Raw genomic sequence first — 25,640 nt, forward strand, 5'->3', positions numbered from 1 at the left:
CCCCCCCCCCCCCCCCCCCCCCCCCCCCCCCCCCCGGTCTCTGCAGCTCCCCACTTTCTCCAGGAGAGGGACTTGCAGGCACTTTGATGAGAAACAGGTGGGCCTCACTTCTCAGGAGAGCTGCTCCTGAAATAGGAGGCAAATTGTTATTACCTTCGGTTTTGTCTTCTTCTTCTTTCTTTTTTTTTTTAATAATGAATCCTATTGAAATGTGCTGTGTTTGCTCATCAGAAGAGCCTTATAAGGAATCCTTCTAGAAATGAAAGAATCCTCTGCCATGTGAATAGTCACCTTTTACTTCATCTGGTTTGTGAGCTTAGGAGTTCACCCGGCCATGTTCCTTAAAGCCACCCCTTGAATCACCAGGTGACTTATTCTTTGAATCAGAAAACCCCCCACTTAGGTCACCCCCACCCCCACTGTAGGGGTCAGTGGCTGGGGGGTTGGGGGGCAGGAACACCAACTCCATGATGGAAACCCTCTATTCTCAGACTTCTCACCTGCCATGCTGGAGGCAGAAGGTCTAAGGTTCTCTGCGGCTCAGCAAATGCGGCCCCCTCCCTCTCTGGGGTTCCTTGACTCTCATCCAGGGAATTGGGGATGAGCTCATGGAATAATGTCTGTGAAAGCAGAGATTTCGGAAAACTCAAAGCACTCCACCAATGTGAAGGGGACATTTGTGCACAAGCACATATGTCATTCTGCCTTGAACCTGCAGGCCCCCAGTCCTGACAAAAGCTAAGGGCGTGGCATCTGGCATGGCTGAGCCAGCTAGCTGGAAGGCTCCAAGCTGGAAATGGCCACCCACCAGTAAGCTCAGAAGAAAATAATGGCAATAACCCAGATGATAATTCTGGGAAGTTTAACTTCCATGAGCGAAATCCAGATAATGGAAACAGAAAGACAGACTTTGGCCCCTGATTAATAATTGTACAGTGCCCCTCTTTCTAGAAGATGCACTAAGACAGTAACTTTAGATAATCGATAATTACCTAAATAGATAATATGTGCTCCGTGCACAGAGCACTTTCTCTTTTGCAAAGTTCTTTCTTTGTTTTTCTTCCTCCTGAGGTTTGTAACTGCCCTCTGAGTGCAGTGGGATAGGAATGGTTATCCCAATTGACAGATGAGAAAACTGAGTTTGAATATCATTGTCAAGGGAGGAGGGCAGTTATTTCAATTGACAAAAGGTTAGATTCATTTTTGTCAGAAAATTAACACTGGTCACTTGACTTTTTTTTTTTTCCTTATCTTCCAGAAAATAAAAAAGTCAAATTCATGACCCATGTGCTCTAATCTGATTATCTCAAGTGTGAAAGCATATTTTTCCTTTGCATCCTTCAAAGAGGCTATTATCATTTCCCTTCAAGATCTGTGCTTTAATCTGAAAGCTATTTCAGATATAAATGGGGGACAGTCTCCCCAAAAGGTAGCATCCACCCCTCCATCCATTACTCCACACACTCAGGCCAGGGGTCACAAAGGTGACTGAAATGCAGCCCCTGCCCTCAAAATACCTACAAAGAAATAAAATACAAAGCCGCATTTTCCCAAACTGCCACAGAAAGGCACATTCAAAGTGCAGGGAACGTTCCAAAGAAGAAAGGCTGTCTCCTGAGGGGATGACTTGGGGAGCCGCTCTGCAGGGTGTCCTTCGATCTTTGCCTTGATGAATGGATATGATTGCAAAATGCAAAGATCAGCAGAAGTGCCCTCTGCAAGGAGAAGGCCATCTGAGGAATGGGGGGAGGAGCAGGGCTGGCTGGGTCAGGCGGCAGGCCTGGGCGGGCATGGACTGGGCAGAGGAAAGCTGGCTAAGTGCTCGAGGAATGCCAGCCGCTGTTGGTGGCCAGGGACCACATGCTCAGGCCTTTGCTGGAGGAGAGTTCCTGGGGTGGGCGCACAAGAGATTAAGGCCAGAAGTAACGGAGAGATCCTGACAGGAGCTGGGGATGGGCCTAGATCACGCATTTCCCCATAGTGACCAAACAGTGCCCTGCCCTCCTAACCTCGAGCTGGCCTGACCTCAAGAACTCTAGCTGTAGTGGCTCCCTTCACTCAGGTCGGCAGCCCACATCCAGAAAGCCCCACTGGCGCGGGCCCTCCAGCCTGGGCACAGGACAGCGCCAACCCCGTGATGGAAAGCCTCCTCACTCTGGAGACCCCCCGCTGGGCCCCTCCCACCCCCAAGTTCTCGGCTTTCTTAAAGCTTTTGCCTTTAAAACAAACTGCTGTTATTAAATAAATAATTGATTTCCTTCCCCATTTTTTATTAATCAAAGGCTAATCAAAGCTGCAGATCGGCATGCAACAATCAGTGTTAGCCACACCGAGTGGATAGAAATCTTGCTAAAAGCAGCGAGGTGCTCTTTATGTGTGCCCACCCCACCCCCGCCTCATCAAGCGGATATGTGTCGTTTCCACTCGGCTTGGTGAAATACCCAGAGAGAGCTTGGGTTCTGGGACTCCGGGTTGGCAAACTCAGCCCAACGGTCCATACCCTCGAGGAATCCTGGGAGCCTGGAAGGAGGCAGTTGGGGGGACCTGCTGCCACATGGTGGGGGACCAGCTGCTGGAGAGAAGGGGCTTCCAGCACATGGCAGGTTGTTGGGACAGGCAGCTCAGGCAGGACAAGCAGCTCAGGACTCAGAGAGCCTTCCTGGACAGAGATTCAGGCCGGAACCTGCTCTGGCCTGAGGCTGAAGTGTCCCCGGGGCCCCCTCAACAAGCCTGTGACTTCACCCTGCTGTCCCACAGGCAGCCCCCACCCCAGCTCCCAGTCCAGGCAGGTGAGACACCTTCCCGAGGCCCACCCGTCCCCTGCCTGCGCCGCCCCCAGCAGAGAGATACTAGCGGCAACATCATGGTTCGATGACCTGGACCAGATTCTTATCAGTCCTTTTTTTTAAAATCCTGCTGACTTTTTTCCTTCCTTCCTTTCTCTCTCCCTCTCTCTCTCTCTCTGTACTTATTGATCCCAAACGAGGGAAAAGTCTATTAATCCTAAACCAAGAGAAGATTAGAGATAGGGCCGAAAGGGCTTGTCAGGACAGAGGCACACAGGCATTATCTCCCTGGAAGGTGACCACACCACCAGCAGAAGGAGGAAGGGAAACAAAGCGGGGCGCCCCAGGAGGCAAATGTGATGCTGAGGAGGATCCTCCAATCTCAGCTTCCCACCCTCCCTCCCCTCGGGATGGGAAGTTGGGAGGGGGTGAGGAGCATTTGGTCCTGTGGTCATAGCCCACCCCTGCCAAGCCCTTCTCTGTGCTCAGAGCATCTTCCAGGGCAGGCGGGGGTGGGGAGGGTTGGGGGGTGGGGGTGGTTTCATCTCCACTGAGGCCACAGAGACTTGAGACCTTGCACAGGATCACCCACAATCAGGAAAGCACCAGGGTGACAGCCCTGTCTTACGCAATAGGGGGAAGCCTATTTGGGACTGTGGGACAACTCGAGTGGCACTTGGCAGGGGTGCCGGGAAGCTGGATGACCCACCAGAAACCTTAGGCAAGTTCCATGACCTCTCTCTGACTCAGTTTCCTCCCCTATAAAACAGACCCAATAATTGTAAGAACCTCACAGGGTTACAGTGAGAATTCTAGGAGATCGTATGTCTGAAGAGCCCACGGGTTAGTCTTATTATTAATAAATAGTTACTATGACACCTTCATCCAAAGTTCAGGAAAAGAGTCTGGCCCACTGTCCTCTGCAAGATGAACCAGGGGTGCCGTTTTTAGGGACAATACAACCGTGAGGCCATGTGTCAACGCTGATGTAACGAAAAGATCTTGGATCTGTGCAGAGACTGTCGTCCACTGTGTGTGTGTAGGGCACAGGAAACCACAGAATGGACCACGGCAGCCCCTGGGGACCAGGGCTGTGGGTCTCCGCCTCGCTCCACACCCCACTCCTCACTGAATCACAGCCCCAGGGCGGGGTGGGTGGCAGGGAGAGAGGCGCAGGCACCTTTGTTTTCCAGGTTTAGACACTGAGGCCATGGAATGTCAAATCTGTGGCCAAGCTGGGGTGGCTATTGTGTGGTAACTGGGTGCCAATCCCCTAGGAATAGAATCTAGGTCCCTGTCTTGCAGCCAGCATCACACCTCAGTTTCCTTCAAAAGGTCAGCCCTAGCTTTTCCAGAAATCCACCAGCTGCTTGCAGAGCAAATCCAGAAGCTTCTGTAGGAAGGCAAGGCAACAGGCTGTCTCACCTCCTAGAATGCCTTTTCTCTCTTCCAGTTCCCCTGCCTCCATTCCTCTCCTGTTTCCTTGATGTGGGAGCTGGTGCTGAACTGTTTGGACACTCCCTTGTTTATATGCTTCCCCACAAATCTCTCTCATGCAGTGAGCGTGCTGTACTTCATCCAGACAAGACTGGGCTCCCCAAGGTCAAAGACTGCAGGCTCATGGGCACCTTGACCCATGTCATCTGGGATGGAGCACTGGACAGATGGGGAGTTCTGTGTCCTGCTTGCCTCTCAGGCCAGGAGCAGGCTCACTGGATGAGAGGAAGAAGTCAGGGTCGTCCATCCAAGCACTTCCAGAGGACCAGATCCATGCATTATGTCATCCGTTCTCCCATGAATACTGGGAGGCTAGAACTGTTACTATCCCCATTTTACAGATGAGGACACTGAGGCACAGAGCACTTGAGGGACTTGCCTGGTCGACAATAGTCTTGAGAGTCTGGTTCTTTTTTTTTTTTTTTTAAGATTTTATTTATTTATTTGACAGAGAGAGACACAGCGAGAGAGGGAACACAAGCAGGGGGAGTGGGAGAGGGAGAAACAGGCTTCCTGCCGAGCAGGGCCTTGATGCAGGGCTTGATCCCAGGACCCTGGGATCATGAACTGAGCCGAAGGCAGACGCTTAACGACTGAGCCACTCAGGCGCCCCGAGAGTCTGGTTCTTAAGCCCGTGCTGCACCCCTTTCACAGCCTCAGTTCCCTGGGAAAGCAATCGTGGGGTTAAAAAAATAAAGGGATGAGCTAAGAGCAGATGGCTTGTTTGTTGTTTATTACCTACTTGAAATTTTGTCAATTAGACTCCAAATTACCGATTTACAGAAGAATAACAGCAAGAGAGGTGGCTTGGTACAGTGGGGAGAAATGCTGAGCTAGGAGACTGCAGTGTTGAGGTTTTAAAATTATTATTATAAGAATAACACACGCACATGGTAAAAAGTACAGAAGGGGGTACAATGAAGTGTGATTCTCCCTTCCATTCGAGACCCCATCCCACTCACCAGAAGGAGTGGTTTCCCGGGTATTCTTCTGGAAATATGTCAGGTACACACAGATACATTCAAACACAGACACTTCCTGTTGTGGAAATTGGAATATGCTCCCCACGCTGCCGTGCACCTTGACTTTTGACTTTCCAATATATCTCGGATCTTTCCAAATCGGCATGCTTAAGGATCAACTTACTCCATTTAGTAGCTGCAGAGTATTTTGTTGTCCAGATATGCACTAATTTATCATAACCAGGTCCCCACGGATAGACAATTAGGTTCTTTCTAGCTTTGCTTTATTTCATTACAATTCACACACCATCAGTATCTTTGTGCACAACCACTACAAACATGTACGATTCCACCTGTAGAATAAATTCTTCCAAGGGAAATTATTTCAGTAGATTTGAGCATTCTACATTTTGACTGACATTGGCTTCCAAAGAGATTCTATCCATTGAAGAAGCTCTCATTAAATTATTTTTGAATCCCGTTCTCCTAAACTCCTTACTAACATTGTGTCTACCCAGAAAACCATTTTTGCCAAGACTCGGGTTTCAGTTCCTGCCCTGACACCAGCTACGAGGCCTTGACCAAGTCACTCTGCAGTCCTGGGCCTCGGTTCCCTCACCTGCAACCTCACGGTCAGACTTGCCGATCTGTAAGGATGCTGTTAGCTCTTCCTTGTCTGTGATTTTAAGTATCTACCCAGTGCCTGCAGTGTGTTAAAACTCTGCAGGGACCCATGAGTTCTCTTAGCCTAAAGGAATCTAAAATCCGGTTGGGGAGTAGAGTACACCCTGAGAAGATTTAAGGAGTAACGTGGGGCAGTCTGAAATCAAGTGCAAAGTTGTGCGGTTGGGTCCACAGGCTTGTGGAAGGTCGGGGAGAGCGATGTCAGGAGCCTGTGGCCAGGGCAGCTCCTCGGAGGAGGCAGCACTTCCGTGGAAGGAGCAGGAAAATGCACTGAGATTGTAGGTTGGAGATGACAAATGACAACAGGAAATATTTTATCCCCCTCCCTCCCAGAGTCTGGAAAGCCAGCGGACATCCCCCCTCCCCCATCTCCTCCACTACTGGCTTGTTTTCTCAGGGGCACATCCGGTTTGGCCCCCAGCACCGTCTGATGTTCCAGTTCCGAGGATCAGGTCCTACCCCAGCCGTTTCACCAAGTACTGGGCTCTTTGTGGAAACGTCAGTTCAGTTTACTCTTCTAGGGGGAAAAAAGATGCTACATATAAACCTTGATTAGCCCAACTTCTCAGAAAATGGAGGATTCTAATGAATTCCGTTTTCTGGGTAATAGAGAGTAAAAAAGGGTTTGGAGGAGGCTGGAGCACCTCGCCTGCTCCAGTGGGCCCCAGCCGGTGACCCGAGTCCAGCAGGGTCCGCACACTGGGCCCCCTCTGCAGGCAAGACTTCCTGTAGCCAGAGGTCACAGGCTGGAGCGATGGTGACAGTGTCAGGGAGCTCAGGCTGCGTTTTGGGGCTGTTGGTGTGCTCTACAAAGCCCAGGGCTTGCTCTTTTCTTCTTAACAATTGCACTCATTTATGAGGGAATTGCGCTCATCTTCCTGAAAGGGGGTTGGGGATAGTGGAAAGGCTATTGCCGTGGGTTGAGGGTCCTCCTAATTGATGTTATGCTATTTGGGGCTTACATACATTGATAGTATTAACCATGGTTTGTTACAGCTGGAGAGCCTTTTAGTTTAACTTTCTGCTGTATAGATGGGGAAACTGAGGCCCAGAGAAGCAGAGTGGCTTGTTGCCGAGCTCTCAAGGAATTGGGGCGGTGACTACACCCTACAAATCAAGCCCTTTCAGGATGGCCAAGTTACATGACTTGCACATAAAGGGCAGAGCTGGTGTTCAAACGATATCCACTGGACACCAAAGCTTTTCCCAGGAGGTTCCCAAGGCCCTAGCAGTCCCTTCTACCCTGGCTTTGGAACCCATTTGTCAGGAGGGGGATCTTGGAGTCTGTATTTTAGAGGGTGCCTGGCAAAACCCTGAGGTGAGCTGTTGGGATGAAAGATGCTGCTCTACAACAAGCCGCTTTCAATGGTCCAGCTAAAAAACCAGTCTTAAAGAATCATCCTACTTTTCATGCAAGGGGCTCTACCCCAAGTCTCCCCCCTCCCAAGCTCTGAACACTGGCTAGAGGAGCTCAAAAATCCTATAACCCTACAGGTTATAAGCAGGCTCACAGCCAGGCAAATTTCAGTCACCTCCCTAGGTGTCCTATTTACCTCCTTTGAGGGGTGCTTGTGAGTTGAAATAAAATGCACCCCCTAACACCCTTAAAGGCTGCCTCACACAAAAACTAGGAATAGTCCTATCCCTGGCCCTGCTGCCATCTGGCCATGCCGTGGTTCTCTGTCACTGTTCCTCCAGAGGTAAAAAGAAGATAGAATCATTTCCCCACCACCTATCTTCCAGAGCTGCAGGGATAACCCAGGTCAGTGGTGCTCTAACCTCAGTGCTCTTCAGAGACCCCCGAGGGCTGGTTAAATACAGAGGGCCAAGCCCCTTCCCGGTTTCTGATTCAATAGATGGTGAGGCCCAAGAACTTCGCGTTTCTAATGGATTTCTAGGTGATGCCCACCTGCCCATACTGCAGGTGTGGGGCCACACTTGGAGCACTGTGAACAAGGGAACTTGCCAAAGGGATTTTTATTATTATTTAAAATTGTGTAAAATGCAGTCTCCTTCTTTAAAGTAAAAAAGTATTGTTTATTCCCTCCAACACCGTATCTGATAAATTTAAGATTTCCTCAATCCCATTTGCTTATCTAAGAACCCACGGAAATTTTAGGAGATACTATAGACCACTCAGCCAGTCACCAAATGAGCCCACACAGGACAAACGAGCCTACTCCCTCCCCACCCCCTAGAAAGGGTCAACTCAAGAAACCAGAAGATTCTCTCCCCCATAGGAGAAATGTTAAAAACTTGTTCATGTCCAGAACTTGTCTGCCCCCACCCCCACCTCCAGCTGCCCAAAGCTGGTCACAGACACCCAGAACCCGCCCCCCCGGACACACACACACAAACACTGCAAGGTTGCCCCCGCTTCCCTCCACACACCTCAGGAACCCACCTGCAAAGAGGCTCTGTCTGCCATGAGCACAGCTTGCTCCCCATCTAGATGTGGGGGGCCCTCTCTCCTAACATAGGGCTATTGTCTGAGTTAGAAGGAGCAAATTAAAAATGGAAAGAATTCCCAGAAGTCATTAACCCCAAATCAGAAGGGCCTGATGTTGGTTCCTGTTGGTGAAGACCCGTGTTAATGGGAAATCTGGAGGGAGGGCCATCGGCCTTAGGCAGTTGGTGGTGACGGGGGCAGTCCCCACAGTGCACAGAGCACACTGCGGGGGGACGGGAAGCAGGAGCTACCCAGGGGCCAGCTCAGGAGGGAGGCAGAAGCAGAGACACAACAGAGGGGTGGTCCGACGAGCAGGAGGCCCGAGGAAAGAGGAGAGGTTGTAACAAAGAGAACAAGGAGGGGGGCAGGATGAGAAAGGGAGGGTTGGAGATCGAGAAGGCCCGGGGAGAGGAAGGGAGGCGCAGACAAAGACAGCTGCAAGCCGACAGCGGGATGGGCCCGCGCCGCGCAGACTGGAGCGCCTCCGCCCCGCCCCGCCCCGCCCCGCCCCGCCGGGGCTCCGGTCACGCGCCTGAGGTCACTGACCTTGACCGCCCGCGGCCGCGGCCGCAGCGCACCGGGAGCGGAGCGCAGGACGCAGCTCGGCACCCCCGGGGCGGGGGGCTGGGGGGGCGATGGCCGGCGCGAGGGAGGAGGATGGAGGAGCCCACTCTTTTTCTTCTCCTCCCCGCTCCCTGCCCTTAATGGTTCGGTAATTGATTGGCCCCGCGTCCTATTTTCACCGCGGGCGGCCGGCGCTAGAGGTCGGCTAATACCAATATTTCCCGCGGCTGCTCCGCGGTCTAGATCCTCCTGCTCCAGGCAGCCCCGCCGGCCGAGAATTTACCTTTGGTTTAACAAGAAGTGGGAGCTGAGTCAGGGATTAGGGCTTGTCAAGTCAAGTCAACACAAATAAAAAAAAGAGAGGGGGATGGGGAAAGACATTCGTCAACGGGGAGCAATCTCGACAGCCTGGGGTTAATTGTGGGGTGGAGGAGGGAGGAGGACAGGGAGGGAGGAGGACAAGGAGGGAGGAGGAAGCAAAGAGGCAGGGCAGGGAAGGGATGAATGAAGAGGGAGACAGAAAGGGATTTTAAAAGACCCTGGAATCCTTATTCCTGTGGCTGGCATTTGAAGCTGTCGGTAATTGGCCATTTCCCTTCTTCCCACCCACCTTGTCACCCGGCAGCCACCAACACCACTGGCACAGGCACCCCTGCAGCCTGACCCATTTCCTTACCTCTCCCTCCCCCATAATATTTTCTGGTCCTACTTTAAGTGGCTTTTTCTCTCCAACCAGATGTGACTCATTCAAGGCAGAGAGAAGAACTAACATTTATGGAGTATTGCTGTATGCAGGCAGTGTGCCAGGTGATAATCAAATATTAGCTCATTGAACCTCCTCAACAGCCCAGAAGACGGGCTCCATGGGTGCAGGGCAGGGTCTGTCTCCTACCCTCCGTGCATGGCACCCAGCATAGCTCCTGCAGCTCATTCACAGTAGCAGTCTGTTGAAAGATGGAATGAATGTACAACCGAATGACAGCAATCCGTGCAGTGCAGACGTTGTGGATGCTCAGCGAGCCTGAGTCAGTTGCCCAAAGCCACATACTCTTTCCTCTCCTCCACTCCCCCTCTCTTCACCTCTTGTTGACTGATTAATTGTAGATGATTGATCCGCGGTTCTCTGTTAAAGACAGTGTAGAAACTCAAGTTTCCCACTGGGATGAAGAGCGAGGAGGGGTTAGTGGCAAGAGACTTTGGGAGACAAAGAGCAGGGGAGCAAGAACGCCCTCAAAGTGGACGTCCTCTCAGCAGACCATGAGCATCTCTCCCTCTCCCCAGGACCACTCAAAGCCTAAGCGGTAGGAGTCCGTTGATGAGTATCCCATGAAGTGCCTGAAATTCCCAGAACCACATCGGGCAGTTGCCTGCTAGTGGTACTCCCCCAGCTAGCCTGTCTCCCCAGGCTGGGTCACCAAGCTTCTTACCCTCGGTCAGAACTGCAGTTGTGTGTCTCACGATCTCAGAGCTGGGGGCAACCCAGGGATGGGAACACATGGTGGGCATAAGGGGTAAACAGTGGAACTTCCTCCAGGACACTGAGGACCCCTGCAGGGGAGGTAGGGGGGTACGAAAGATTTCCTGATATCCCAGAAGAACATCGAGGGTCCCTCTGAGCCCTGCTCCTGGCCCGAAAAGAGACCTGGAAGAGCGTGAGAGTGGATCCAGGTCAACTCTGACCTTTCAGGAGATGCCCAACAAATGAACCTCTTAAGGCTTCACCAGATCCATGGAGTCCCTGTGTCTGTTCCCAACTCTGATCAGAGTACTGAAGGATCCAAACCCAGAACATCTGCACCTGCACCCAGCCACACGGTAACTCTCAGGGAAACAGAAAAAAGAAAGCAAAGCAGTCCCCACCCCGACATTCTCAGTCTAGTTGTAGAGAACAAGCCAACCAATTACAGAACAATGCAAGGGGGTGTTACAAAGAACATCATCTTGTGGGTCTTCACACAGCACAGTTCAGACAGAAGTGCTCAGTGTGGCTGGACTGATCGGGATGGTTTCATGGAGGAAGGGGGACAGGGAAGGGGTAAATGCAGTGCTAGAAACTAGTGGCGGATCAAACTGATGGGGAGACCAGGAAGACTGGATGTTGCACTGTAGAGGGACTCAGAGAGGCTTGAAAGAAGCCAGAGATCAGAGATATGGCCCCAGGGCCTCACGCGGGTCCTGCTGCCTTGTCAGCAGGTGTAAAGTGAGGATGGGCCTCCGTGATGGCCCGGGGCTCTCTCAAACAAACAATCCTGCACTTGTTGAAAATTCCTCTGTGCCCTCCCTCAGCTCTTCTCTCAACCTCCCTGTTGATGTGAGTGAGGAGCATCATGCCTTTTACAGGCTGGATTCACTGCCCCCCTCCAACACACACACACACACACACACACACACACACACACACACACACACGCTATCTAGTCGGACCTGGCAGAGTCTCAGCGGACAGATGACTAGATCTCCCCTTATGGTCCCAATCTCAGTCCCTCCCCCATCTGTGTCAACCCTCCCTGGGTCCTGGTCGGGAGAGGGGCGCAGGGAGATGCGTGCTTCCTGCCGTCTGGAGCTCATGTCTGGCACAGGCCAGCAGAGAAACCAAGATGTTCACTGTGCTAAGCAGCAGACTCCGTAATTATGGCAAGGGCAGGGACACGGGGACAGGAAGGAGTTGCAGGCATCAGGGGAGTGGGACCCATTTAGAAATGGAAGAGCTGTCCTTTTGTGAGGTGCCACAGTGTATGCTGGGCATCTGGCTTGTAGGGACACCCTGGGTCTTCACATTTCTCCCACAAGGGAGGCACCATTTCTCTCCTCTCATAGATGCGGAAACATGCTGATGCAGGAGGTTAAGAGCAGAGGTTAGTGGCAGAGATGGGCTTTGACCCGGGCTGCCAACTCAGGAGCCCTAACTCTTAACCTCACTGAGTGCTGAGTGATCATAACCTGCTCTAACCAGGTGGCTGCAGAAGACAGCCTGTCCCTTTGTGACTTCAGAAAAATATAGAGGGAAGCTTGATTTTCCCGTGTTCCAGAGGGTACGTGAGCTGGTGTCCCCTGTTCTCTAGGACTTGTACTCCTTAGGCTCTCCCGCCTGCTTGGCAGGATGAAGGACAGGAGAGGCCAGGGTCACCGCCGGCAAAGGCGCACCCCGCGCTGCTCCTGCCGCCCAGACGTGTGCTCTGATCCTCCGCTGAAAATGTCACACAGGAGACAGGCACGCTTTGATCTTCAGAGCGCTGCGGTGCATCTGTGATGACATGTGGGCATCAAGATTTGCATATTTATTATAGATAAGCTGTCAAAATGTATGTTGTCAATTTCACCTTATACTCCAGATTTAATGGTGCGCGTAAAGGACAGAAAATCTTTAATATTAATATTAATATGATTTTAGATTATAAGACTGCATTGTAGATATCAATCAGCCAACCCTTAAGGACATGTCACTCAAGTTGATATAGTTTATAGAAAATTAATGTAATCCATCCTGTATGATCTATTACAGGGGCATGAAGAGAGAAAAGAGCGTGTGTGCGTGGGGTGGGGGCTGGGGGGTGGGGGCTGGGGGGCCATTATTACTTGCCACAGTTCTCCATACGTGCTCATTTGTGTTCGTGCCTGAAACATCAGAGAGGGCGTTTGGTGGATTTTACACTTGGCGTGGACCTCAGAGATCAGCCGGGCCACGGTCACTCAGCTAGTTGGTGGCAGAGGTGAGCCTGGAGTCCGGGCTCCGTGAGGGCTCCCTCCTCACTCTGTGTGATGTGCCCCAGGGCTCCCTGACACACTCCCATCCTCTCCGTCATCCCCAGTTATGGGAGGCTGCCTGGGCAGGTGGTGTCTTCATCTGTTTCAAAAGATCCCAGCAATCCCCTGGTCCTTCGAAGGACTCATCCCCATGCCAAGGGGCCTGGAGGGCCTTGGCAATGGGCAGAGGGGTTTTCCTGATGATTGCAAAGGTGCCAGGAGAACTCCAAAGCCCCCACTGCTCAGCCCACCTGTGTTCTGACATCTGAGGCTCTGGCATCAACACTCTACTCACTTAAATCACGGACTGAACATCTCCCATGGGCATGGCAGTCTGATGGGGACCGAGTAACCATCAGCAACTGCAAGACATCCTAAGACTGTTCCTTCTGTGCGGGAAGGGATAATCCCAGAAATGTCTTAGGACCCAGGCCGAAGCCCCCGCCCCAGCCTGAGGTGGTACTAGCAGCACTAGGGGTTTTGAAATGGGGTTTTTTTTTGTTCCCCAGGTGCCAGCCAGGCTGGAAGGGGCTTCCAGAGAACACTAATGGCCCTGGACTCCCAGCTCTGCTCTTAAGTCCTGTTATCCCCCCCCCCCCCAGCCCCTCACGCCCTTCAACGATGCAGGGGAAAAAATCCACTTTATTCTCCATACAACCACCCAAAGCCTATAGCCCTCAGCCAGTTGGGTCAACAGGTAACTCAAAGCCCCTCTGGACCAGAGACCAGCTCCAAAATCTGTTCCCTGAATTACTCAGCGATAAGACAGTGGCTGCCCAAATAGTCCTTCTCTGGGCCTTCATTCCTACATCATAAAATGAGAATGAAAAGTCATGCCTTGTGTAACTCGCACATCACTAAGCATGTCCTCTGAAAGGTACCGAACATACCCAGCACTCAGGTGTGGTTTCTGCAGCTCTGGTTCTGGGCCCTGCCTGGTACTGCTGGCCTTGCCCAAGGGCCCAGGGTATGGGCAGAAGGAAGGGGCTGTTCCCAGGAGCTTGGGAGGGGGAAGGGGGGCAGCCCATTCTCCTGGAGTCAGGCTCAGCTAATTCAGGTGCCTAGGGCTTGAGGGGAGAAAGCACAGACTAGGGAACATGAGGGACACTATCCCTCGTCTGCAGGCCTCCCCCTCCCTCCTCAAGGGCCTCAAGCTCTCTGGAAGCTCGTATCTTACTAGAGGGTGTAGAAGCAGCAATATCTTGGTGCCTGAATGTCCACAGCGACCCCCTCACCAGGCTTCAACAGAACACCTGGTCTCCCCGCAGGTTTCCAGCTCAGGAATCTGTCCCCTCAGTCCAGTCCCCAGTCCCTGCTCAGGTTCCCTGGCTTACTGACTCTCCCTCTGGAAGAAGCAAGCAAGTCCTGGCCGGGGTAGTTCATGACCCTGGAGCTGATATACCTCCCACGCTTCTTATCTGAAGTAAGACCAGGCCTGTCAGGGCTCCATAAATCACAGAGGCGTAGAAGTCGGGCGAGGCCCAGGCCACTGGGGGGATCCATGGACCCTAATGGACCCAGCCAGATAGACACACTCTGGGCAGCATGCAGACCTCGGCATCTTACTTACATACCGCTGCAGACGACGAACACCTGAAGCATTTTTCATCCTGTTCAAACTACAAAAGCTTCCTTGGGTACTTCAATGTTAGTGATTCCATACAACGGCAAAATGCTGATAGGAAGAATTTTTTTTTTTCTTTTTTTTAATCTTCCGCTGAAGGCTGGGAGAAAGATGACCCACAGAAGGGGGAGACAGGTACAAACAAAGCCAGACACAATGAGGAAGGTACGCCATCCTTGAGCATGCTTCTTTTCCCCAGGAAATGCAGCAAGGCATGGAGGGGTAGGATGTGGGAGAGCGTGGCCATCTCTGACCCTGTTGGCTCAAAAATCCGCCAGCTCACCCCATACCTCTCTTCTCACCAGCCGCTGCTCTGGGGCCCAGCTAGTAAAGGTTTAAAGTGGAGTGAGTGGAGACAAACCTGAGCATTCAGGGATAGAGGAGACACAGGTAGGGTCAGGGGGCATCCCCAGTGTGGCCAGGCTTGCAGGCTGCCCACTTCTCTGTGGGCTCTTAGCACCTCCAAGGGGAAGTAACAGGAGACGGGTCTTGGTTCCATCAAATTCAAGGATTCTTTTTTTTTTTAAGATTTTATTATTAATTAATTAATTGATTAATTTAGAGCATGGGGAAGAGGCAGAGGGAGAGGGAAAGAGAGAGAATCCCAAGCAGACTCCATGCTGAGCGCAGAGCCAGACAAGGGGTTCAATCTCACTATCCTGAGATCATGACCTGAGCTGAAATCAAAAGTCAGACGCTTAACCAACTGAGCCACCCAGGTGCTCCAAACTCAAGGATTCTTAATCTGATGCTCTCAGGCTCCTGTGGGTGTGGTGGATGGGGCAGTAGGGGTGGTCCACGATCCATTCTCAGATTTCTAATGATCCCCTGAAGTTGTATGAAAATGGCATGTGTGTGCATGTATGCATACATGAGTGGGTATATTCGTGCTTGTGTGTGTACTGGGGCCATTTTTCTAGGAAGAATGCCTTTAGTGTCCTTCAGATTCTCAAAGGGAAAGGGACTCCTCTGAAGCATTCAGGAGGCACTGGGCTGCCCCTCAAGCTCAGCTATGGAGTCAGAGCCTCGTGAGGCAGTGGGCTGCCCGGCCAGAGAAGTGCACAAACCAGGACTCTGTGCTTTGTAAATTAAACTCCAGCCAGAACAAGATTGCTTGTGGGTGACAGGGGTGGGAGGTGCTCTCCGGGACCCAGCAGCCACTGGGGGTCAAGGGGGCTCACTGTGCTAGAAGGAAAGCCAGAAGGGCATCCAAGTGGGCTGTGACTCTGAGCACGTGGCTTTCTCAAAATCTCTGATCCTTTGTGCCCTGTTGTCCGCCCGGAGGTTGCCGTTTTCTCTCCCTGACCCTGTCTGTTTATCTCTGTGTCACCAATATCTGTTTTTATGTATTCTTGGGTCCCCTTTCTTTCGTTTCCTCCATTAATACTTCTTGTTCAGGAGAGGATAAACAGGGTCATAATCACGCCATAAAGTGAGCCACGGGCTGCATGTCACTTATTGCCCAGGGCTCTGCTAATTGGAATTTATAAAGTTCAATAAAAACTATAATCCAATAAGGGCTGAAAGTCTTCTTCATTTATCTTAGGGGTAATATTCTGCCTGCCCGCCCACCCGCCTGCCTGCCAGCCAGCAGTGGGAGGCCAGGGAGCAGCCACGAAATGGGCTTTCCTGGGGAGCCACAGAGTTCCCGAGAGTGGCCGGCATGTTCCCGAATCAAGGCCAGGGTGGCCAGGTGAGGGAGAGTGGAGGGCCTGGTGAGGGCAGCTCCCACCCAGTCAGACACGGTGGCCACACCTTGGAGGTTAGGAGACCCCCCCCCCCAAGTCCTAGCATTATCTTTTATACCATTACAAACTCTCCCCAGTTACAGCTCCCTTGACCCGGGAAATTGCTTCCTTCTTACCCCCTAGCTTCTAGAAGAACTCAGATGACCTGCTGTAGGGAATCCTGTGTAAGGGGGATGGACCCAAACCTGGGATTGAAGGTGCCTTCCTAGGCCTGGGAAGTCCCACAGAGCGTGTCGCCACATGGCATACACCCCAACCAGAATGGGGGTTGTCTCAATCACCCAACTGTGTGCTCTATCAGGCAACCCCCCCACAAGCCATTTCCTAGACCCCACAGTCAGGGAGGCAAGAGAAGGTGGGGAGAGGGGTGCCCAAGCCAAGCTGAGGCTCTGCACCCTTGGGACAGTTAGAGAAGTGTGTTAGACAAGGCGGTGAACAAGTGTCCTGGTTTGCCCAGGACACATGACCTTCTTGCTAAAACTGCAAAAGAGGAATGGCACTGAGGGCCCCGTCCCTGGGTTAAGTGGTGGAGAAGGCAGGTGGAGCTCACCTCTGGCAGGCACCTCCAGGGAGGGCCCACTCACCCCTGCCCAGCAGCCACTCTGGAAACATCACTCCCCCTGAAATACCTCCTGCAAGAACCAGGGAGTTTCCCATCACCTTCCAGGAAGGCCTCATTTGAAAAATAAAATGGAAGAGGAGCTCCTTCAGCAGGAGCACAGCGGCACCCCGGTTCCAAATGCCAACCCGGCAGCTGGGAGGGCCAGAGCTCCAGTCACTCCCTGGGTGGGAGGAGGGGCAGGGCACTCAGCCACCATGCAGGCCTTCCCGCCGCAACTAGGAGAGGGAGTGACTCACCCCCATGGCTTTCCTGGCTTATGGAGGGGGCGCTAAGTGGGAGGCCGAGGCCCATAGACCCAGCCGCCCCCACCAGTTCCCGTGCTGGGGTGGGGTGTGCGCGCGTGTGTGATACCAGAGCCCGTCCCCACAGCCTCTCAGGGCTCTGCAGTATCACATGGGGACAACACAGGCCACGTTGGCGTCCTGACCCAGCTCTTGGGGGAGGGAAGGTTGGTCAAGAGGTGAACCAGGAAGGAGAATCTCAGTGACGTGCCCCAGGTGCTGAGCCCTCAGTGAAGGAGTGTGGCGGCTGAAACCAGCCACTGCGCCACACCAGCTGGGGGCTGAGCCACCCTGTCTGAGCCCAAGTCCCTCGTGGCCAGTAGAGCAATGGAAATGGCTAAGGCTTTGGAACCAGACCTGCTTGGGGTGTAAATCGGCCATCTGCCCTGTCCCCAGGCTTTAGCCTTGAGCAAGTCATTCACCGACTCCAAGACGTGGCTTGAAGAATTATGCCATAACTTAGATAAAATGCTGACCACGGTGCCTGGTCCATGTGCACTTAATTCTAGCTGCTGTTGACAGTAATTTGTATTTAGTGTGAAATGCCCCAATGAACATAAGGGTCCGTGTGTGGCCAGGGTTAGGGCTCTGTCTTCTCCCAGCATCCTTTGCTGGCCAGGAACCAGGTTAGGGTCAGTGTGGGATCAAGAGTTAGTGCAGACTGAGGCCCTCAGGGGGCCTGACTTGGACTTTGGGGTTAAGAAGGAATTCCAGGAGGAAAGGACATCTAAAAGTGATGGAAGAATGGTCCAGGTGGGTGGGGCGAGCCCTCTGGCAGAGGGAATAGCAGGTGCCACTGGTCTGGAAGGGAGCAGAGGGGAAGGCCAGGTGCACGGGCAGGCAGGGGCTGGGGGCTTTGTGCTAAGGAGGGTACCATGTCAGGAAATGATTTTTTTGCCAGAAAAGGCAGTTTGCCATCTGGAACCAAAAAGGTCTGATACCCTAAACCCTCCTAATCTAAGCCTCTCTATTCTTTCCCTTCATACGCTCATCATGCTTTCATTCCATCGACGTGCACCAAGTGCCTCCGGGGACCCAGTCTGGGTGGCAGGGGCACAGCGGTGGAGACAGCAGACCAGATCTCTGCTTTCCCATGGGATGAAGTACTCTCATCCAGTCTGGCTCCTGCCTCTGCTCAGGCTGTTCCCCTGCCCTGGATGGTCTTTCCTTTTCTCTGGTCCAGTCTTTTCAGGGTAGGGCTGAGTTCTCCCACCCCCTTTATGAAACTCTGTCTGTTCTTTCTGATCATTGTGTCCTCTCTTGGTGGAGGAACAAGAACAGCAGTGTGCCAGGCCCACTGCCCCAGAACTCTCCAGGCCCCAGGCAGGAGGGCGGCACCACCATCTCTAACATCCTTGGTTTACTGCTGAGGCACTGATCCGGCTCCAGCTTTCCCTACGCTTCCCTTCAGACTGTCAGCTCCGAGAATGAGGGGTCCCTGCCTCCCTCCAGCACTGTGCTCACCATGCCACCTCCACTAGTTCAGAAGGAAAGAGAGCGTGACTTGTGCTTTAGGCCCCCTTTGGTGGGTGGGCCAAGAAATGCCAATTCCTACCACTTCTGTGCACGGGAAGACCTTGGTCAAGGGAAAAAGACCTCAAGAGGATGAAACCCTCAAGGAAGGAGATCAGGACAGGGAGCAGGCTGGCAGGGGTGCAGAGAGAGGCACATAGCTGGGGGAGGAAAGCTTGTTGCATTGGAAAATGATGAAAAACAAAAATAGAAAAAAAGGAATAAGGGAAGTCACTGGGAGAGGCAAGACGGAGTGTAATCTGAACCGCAAACCCACCTCCTCCAGGCTCTGTAAGGCTTTTACTGTACTATAAAAACCACTGCCGAACAGCAAGCCTGCTTGATGACAAAGAGAGATAATTGGCTCTCATGCAGATTTAAGCCCAAAGTTATCAAATAATAATAGCACGCAGAAAGAGACACTGGCAAATGGGCCTGGAGAGCCCGCTTCTTCCAAAGGACGAGGATTTGTTAAAAGTATCTAAATTATGCTCCTGCAATGGAACAGGGAAATGGGGCATTTTTTTTAAAAAAAAGATTTTCTTTTAATGCTTGGATACATTTTTAAAAGTTCCTTTATAATTAGGGCTGTAATTTATATAATTTATTTTTAAAATATCCTTTTTTTAATTTCCACCCGGTCCAGTTAAAGTTGAACTGAAAAGCCCACAGTAAATGATTTTTTTAATAAAACCGTATAAAGGAGCCCCAACCTAAAGCAGAATAGATATGTGGATTTTCAGAGGAGAGGGGGAAAAAATCATATATTGAAAAAATAAATTTCCTAACCCATTTTACACCCCAGATTTTATTACCACTGGAAGTTTTTAAAAATTCTAATTCCCTGTGCTTTCCTTCAACTGTTTGTTTACCACAAGGGCTCCTTGGGCTTGGGACCAAGGGCTCAATGGGTCAGTTTCAGATCAGTTTCAGATGCTTGGTCCAGGCAGTTTCACCTGGGCCTGAGTCTTCATGTGATTTGTCTGTTTCTGCATCTTCCTCCCTGTTGAAGCCCAACTCTGAGATCCCTGAGATCAATACCATGCCCCAGGAAGAAATCTCCCTTCTCCTCTCTCTAACACCCAGCACAGTGCTATGCATACAGTAGGTGCTCAATAAATGTTTGCCAGTGATTGGCCACACTGTGGAGAAGCCCTAACCCACTGACCAAGGGGAGGCCAGAAAATCTTCACAGGCAGCTTTGGTTCCTGTTATAACACCCTCTTCCTGAGGCAGTGGGGAGGGGGACATCATTTCAGTGCTGAATCAGGGACCGCCTCAGAAGAGGGGAAGAGGAGCAAAGAGCAGATCACTTGAACACCAGGGACATAGAGCATAAGGGCTGTGGTTGTTTTGGATGGGTCAGATAGGGAAAATGCAGAAAGAGGTACTGAGAGGAGCTGTAAACTAGACACACTGATGTCACCATCTTTCCAGGGATCTGCCCTGAGCATCTCTTCTGTTTTCTGGGCTCAGCAAGACCATAGCCTCAGAGATGCCCATTCCACACCTATCAGAAGGTGCATGCGCACCCACGCACCCCATCCACGTGAAAGGGATAAACTTAGGTCCCCATGAACCAATCAGAGGACACGCAGGAGAGGTAGTTAAGACTGTAACTGCTGTAGCAAGACAAGGGATGGAAAGGTTCATGAACACTTAGGTTCCTCCGTAGAGGAGGGGGCATTTGAACTTGGCCTGAGAGCCCAGGTTGGATCAAGAGAAGCATCACGCCTGGGCAGAGTATTGGTTCTGGAGGCTGGGGGCAGTATGAGCACAGGGGTGGTGGTGGGGAATGAGCGGGTGTGCCTGAGGAACAGGACAAAACGCTGCTTAGCAGAGCCTAATAGATGTAACTGGAGAAAGTAGGTTGGTCCAGGTGAAGGAGGGCCCGAAGAGATTATAAAAATGGAGACAATCCAACCCACTCTGTAACAAGAGCCCATGCCCCTGTCCACTCGAAGAGGCTTTCTCTTCAAGAAGTACAGCTCTGACCACAGGAAGCCCGCACTGCTGCCCATCCACCCACATGTACTCGCTGAACCCTTCTAGGATCACAGAGAAGCCCATAAGGACGAGGCTCAGTCCCACTTTTGGGCAGCTCCCATCTATCTAGGGAGGCCACCCCACCTCCCAGATGACAGACAAGCCCTGAAAGAGAGAACCTGGCAGGCGACAGAGAAGGATGGGCCATTACAGTGGGTGCAGCCAGGGAAGGCTTCTTGGAGGAGGGGAGACCAGAGCTTACCCTTGGAGGATGAAGAGATCCATAGTGGGGCGTGGAAAGGAGGGTCTGTGTTTCATTGCCATCTCCACAGGGGGACCAGGAGTAGTCAGTGCAGGTGGGTGGTAGGCGGTGGGGCAGGGGGAGGCTTTCTCCTCTCTTACCGAACCTCTGGGGAAGGCACTTCTTCAGCTTTTGCCTTGATCCCTGTGCCATTGAGATCCCAGCCTCTGCGACCCCCACACGCCTCCGAGCTCTTATTCCTCCTCAGCCCCAGTACACACCCATGGCCCCAAAGGCCAACAAGTCCTTCTTCAGGGAGAAGGGGGTTTCCTAAGAAGACCAGGGCAGAGAGGAGGTGGAAGAGGAGAAGTTTAAGCTCTTTAAAGGAAGCTCCCTTGGGGGGGCTTTCACGGGGTGCCCTGGCTCTGAGGGAAACCGTCCTGGACTGTGGGTCCTCTGGCCAGTGCCCTCTTCCCACCTAGATGCCCAGCTCTCCCCAGTGCCTGGTCTGCAAAGTATGAACTGTTGCTGAGAGACACGGGGAAACAATAAAGGGGCTGAGGAGTGACTTGAAAACAGATCCTTCTTCAGGATGCCACCAGAGGGTGGAAAACGCCTTCCCTCCAGGCTGTCTCTTGCCTTCCAGTCCAGGGAAGGATGGAGAGCACAGGTCCACAGACTGCTGCTTCGTTGCCAAGGAGACAGCAATTACTCAAGAGTTGTGTAGGGTTTTTCTGCCTTTCCTTCTTTCTTTCTTCCTTCCTGTTTTTAAATTCTGGGCCTGATGAACTGCAGTCAGCCTGGCTGCCCCCTCCTCCGCTCCCCGCCCCCACCCCCAGCCGCTGACTCTGCATGAAAGGTCAGAAGGGCTGTAAACAGTTGTTTCCCAAAACGACAGATGCCCCTGCTTGGGGTAAGCATGGCAGGAGAGAAACCATTTGTCAAAGTATTTATAAAGCGGGTGGAGATGCTGAAGTTGTATTCCCTCCAGGTTAAAAAAAGAAAGAAAGAAAAAAGGCAGAGAGCCACGAGGGAAACAAGAATCCAGCAACTTCTCTCACGACCCACTCTCCTTTTTTACCAGCCAGAGATGGTGATGAGTGTTCTGTGCCTGTGGAGATGAACAGACCCGGGCTCCTGCCCTCTGGGTATTTGCAGTTTGGGGAGACAGACTCACACCTGGGCAGTCAGAGACAGCGGTCTGGGTAGGGAGATGTGTCAGATAGGTCTGTGAGGCCAAGAATGTCACAGGCCGAGTTGGAGGAGAGCAGGTGTGGTGGAGGGAGTCTGGGCCTCCTGTCCTGAGCTTGCTCTAGGCCTGAGGGAGGCCTGCTGGGGTCACCAAGGAAGCCTGGAGGAGGATGAGAGCCCCAGAGCCGAGGCACCCAGAGTGTCCAGATGCCATCTCTATACGCAGACACAGGCCAGCTCGGGGGAAGAAGGCCAGTGCTTCTGCAGTAGCTCCACCCACTGGGCCTGAGTAATGTTCTGTTGGGTTGGGGCAAAGAGGGCCTGGGGTACCCTGAAAAGCCAGGCTAGAATATTTGGCTCAGGGTGGGGGACAGAGGGCAAAGCTGTGTGCTTTAATGTGTTAATTTCCTCCTGATGCTTTCTTCCCTTTCCTCTTCTTTTTCGAATTAACCATTGACCATTGTAAAAAGGGGAATTCCGTGGCATTTAGTACCATCACTGTGTTGTAGAACAACCACCTCTATCAAGTTCCAAGATGTGTGTATCAGCCCAAAAGGAAACCCCATAAGCATTAAACAGAGCATATTAATGAATCCATTCCTATCTCCTCCCAGTCCCTGGCCATCACTAGTCTCCCTTCTGTTTTGATGGATTATGGATTACATATTCTGGATGATTCATATGAATAGAATCATAAAATATGTGACCTTTTGTGCCTGACTTCTTGCCCTAAGCATGTTTTCAAGATTCATACATATTGTGGCATGGGTCAGAATTTCCTTCCTTTTTATAGCTGAATAATATTCTATTGTATGGCTAGATCACATTTTGTTTATGTATCAGTTGATGTAAATTTGGATCGTTTCTACTTTGGGGCTATCGTGAATAGTGTGGCTGTGATTATATTTGTACAAGTATCTATGTGAAGATAGAAGATGTGTTTTCCATTCTTTTGGGTAGAGAGCTGTGTGTAATTGCTGGAAAATATGACTGATGTCTTCTTAATTTTTTGTAAAGTTCCAAGCTGACTTGTCTGTTTCAAAGTCTCCAACTTGATTCAAATTAACTCTACACTTAACTGAGTGTATACTCTGTATCATGCCCTCTCTGATTCTAGGAGCTACCCGTCTGATACATTCTATCCCCATTTTATAGACAAAGCTGAGGTGCAGATAGATTAGGTCTTGGGCCAACCAACTGAGAGGTGCCAGAAACTCAGATGCCATTTCCTGGATTTTTCCACCACACCACACTTGGCTCTCCCACATGACCAGGGCACCCAGTGCCTGGATATCCCAGCTTCACGGTACTAGTTGCAGAACTCGAAATGTCCAAGTATTTAATTTCACGTGAGGTCAGAATCCTCTAGATTCCATTATAGACAGGCAGTTGCAGGTGCTAATATTTTTTTAATTGGAGGGGAGGACATCAAATTGATGACCTTCTTCCATTACATTCATTTTTGTATAAGTGAGTTGGGGAAAAACAAGCTGAAGTCCATTGAGGGGCTGAACCCTAAGCCATGCCAGTGGGAGGGAGACTGGTGTTAACGTCGGAAATGTTACGATGGGGCTCTGGGGTGGGAAGACCACAGCAGGGCAGGAGTAGCGTGAGCAGAAGGCTCCGGAGGCAGAAGAACGGGTTGAGGCAGCAGGGGAGGTGATTCTAAGAGCAGGTGAGCTGCAGGCTGCAGAGACGGCTGTTCTCTTGCCAAGCCTGGAGACGAATCTCAAGGTTTGTGCCCGAGTACGCCGAGTGACGTGGCTAGTCTCTGAGGGAGAGGACCCTCCCCGCCACCCACTTCTGCTTCCCCAGCCAGGAAGAGATGGCTAACTAAGAGCATCCGCCAAAGGCAGTGAGGGGCTTCAAGCCCCCAGACTGCCAGACCACTTGAGCTCCCAGCATGACCTTGAACAGCACATGCACAGATGTGATGGGAGCAGTTGGCTTGCGTCCCCTGCGGCTGCACCTGTGGCATTTGTCAGCCTGGAGTACAGACGTGCCCTACCTATGCATACTTGGTGCCACCCATCAGCCCAGCAGGAGGCGGGAGGGCCCCACTCCGCACTTACCTCCCTAGCACTCCACCCAACCCCCAGCCCTCAAAAGACCTCAGCTGCTGAGTGCACGGTGAGACCACAGCCCCAGACCTGGACACCTGCCCTGTAATTCTGTCAGGCAATTAGCGCAGCAAATGGGCCCAGAGGGGCCTGCCTGTAGGGAGTCGCCCTCCTGCCTCCAAATGCTTCCCCTGGCTCATGCCATGTGCTGATTCCGGACTGATGGGGCATGCACACTGCTCCCTCCCTGTGCCTCCAACCAGAATCTCCGTCAGCTCCACTGTCTCTGATGTTTTAGTCGGGCCTTTGAGGTCCCCCGATCAAGCCCGCCCTGTCTCATCTGCCAAGGCAGCTGGGGACCAGATTTCAGCCCGATCAGGGACCCGAAGTAGGAGAGGGAGAAGCCCAGAGGAGGCCTGCCCAGGAACTCTGGGGAGGTGGTGCCTGCTCTTGGGAGCGCAGGAAGGAAAGTGATGATGAAGTTGCCCCGGGCGGGGGGCAGGGTGGAGAGGAGAAACCTACTTGGGAGATGTCTGTGGGGTGGGTGAGGTGAAGGAGGAGAATGTAGAACTCCCAAGTTTCTGCCTTGAGAGTGCCAATCACCCGTTTGGGGGAATCCAGGACACTGGGTAGGTGTGGACAAAATAATGGGTGCCCCTTCGCTCAGGTTGAATGTAAGGTGCCATGAGCCCCCTCCAGGCCACGATGCTCAGCAGGGAGTGGTGTCTGGGAGATGGACACCAGGCCACCGTGGCTTAAGGGCCACATGGGAGCCACTGTGAGTCTGGGTGAAAACAGTGAGGGGGAGGGACAACCAGGTATGCTCTCAATGAGTTGACTTCTCCCTGAGGAGCCATCATTTAAAGTTAATTCCTGGAACACGGAGACCTGACTGAGGGGGATGACAGAGACCAATGTCACAACGGAGGCAAGGCTGAGAAGTGTGTGCTGATTTTGGAGGAAATAGGAAGTCACAGAGGGTTTCAAAGCAAGGGAGTGACAGATCAGAAGCTAGCCTGAGACTGAGACACTGGAGGCCAAGGGACAAATTAGGAGATTATAGTAATGGCCCAGACAAGGGAAGCTACTGTCAGGAGATAGCAGACAGGAGCTCCCAGGGAGAGAGGTGAGACTTCTGTCCTTAAGAATAACCTTACAGTGCAGTTCTAAGCAAATGCAAATGCCCCTCATCTAAGGGGAGGGGGCAGGAAAGAGGAGGCCTCCCCACCTTCCCAGCTCTCATTCAGATGAGAGTCAAGGGCCTCAAGGGCCTTGGGCAGGATCCCAGGGAGCACGGGAGTCATGCTAGACTGGGATCCACCTAGGTGCCTTGAGCAGCCAGGCCAGTTGTCCAGCAGGGTAAGGATGGGGAGAAACATAAGCCCCAGATCAAACCCTGAGCCCTTCCTGGTGACTGTGACCTTATTGCATCTCTCTGGTCCCTCATTCCCTTATTTGGAAACCTTCCATTCAGGAATGTGGAGCTTTCCTCATTCCTTTGCATCTGTCCCATGGAAACAAGGGCACCTGACCCTCTACCTCCCAGGAAGTGAGGAGCAGTGGGGTGGAGGATAAGAGAGAGATTAGGAGTTGGAAAAGTGCTCAAGGAGGTGGCAAACTTGTAAAAGTCAGAAGGGCCATAAAGCATGAGGCACCGGATGTTTTCCCCATCCCCCCAGGGAAGCTCCA

The 25,640-nt window shown here is 52.1% G+C and overlaps 1 protein-coding gene across 50 annotated transcripts in view; it reads left to right on the forward strand.

Annotated features, from left to right (window-relative positions):
• CELF4 (CUGBP Elav-like family member 4) overlaps window positions 1-25,640 on the forward strand; it is a 289,968-nt gene that overhangs the window by 31,710 nt on the left and 232,618 nt on the right. The gene's annotated exons all lie outside the window — the stretch shown is intronic.

Source organism: Neomonachus schauinslandi, chromosome 14 (genome assembly GCF_002201575.2).
Source record: "Neomonachus schauinslandi chromosome 14, ASM220157v2, whole genome shotgun sequence".
In the NCBI taxonomy this organism is placed as follows: domain Eukaryota; kingdom Metazoa; phylum Chordata; class Mammalia; order Carnivora; family Phocidae; genus Neomonachus; species Neomonachus schauinslandi.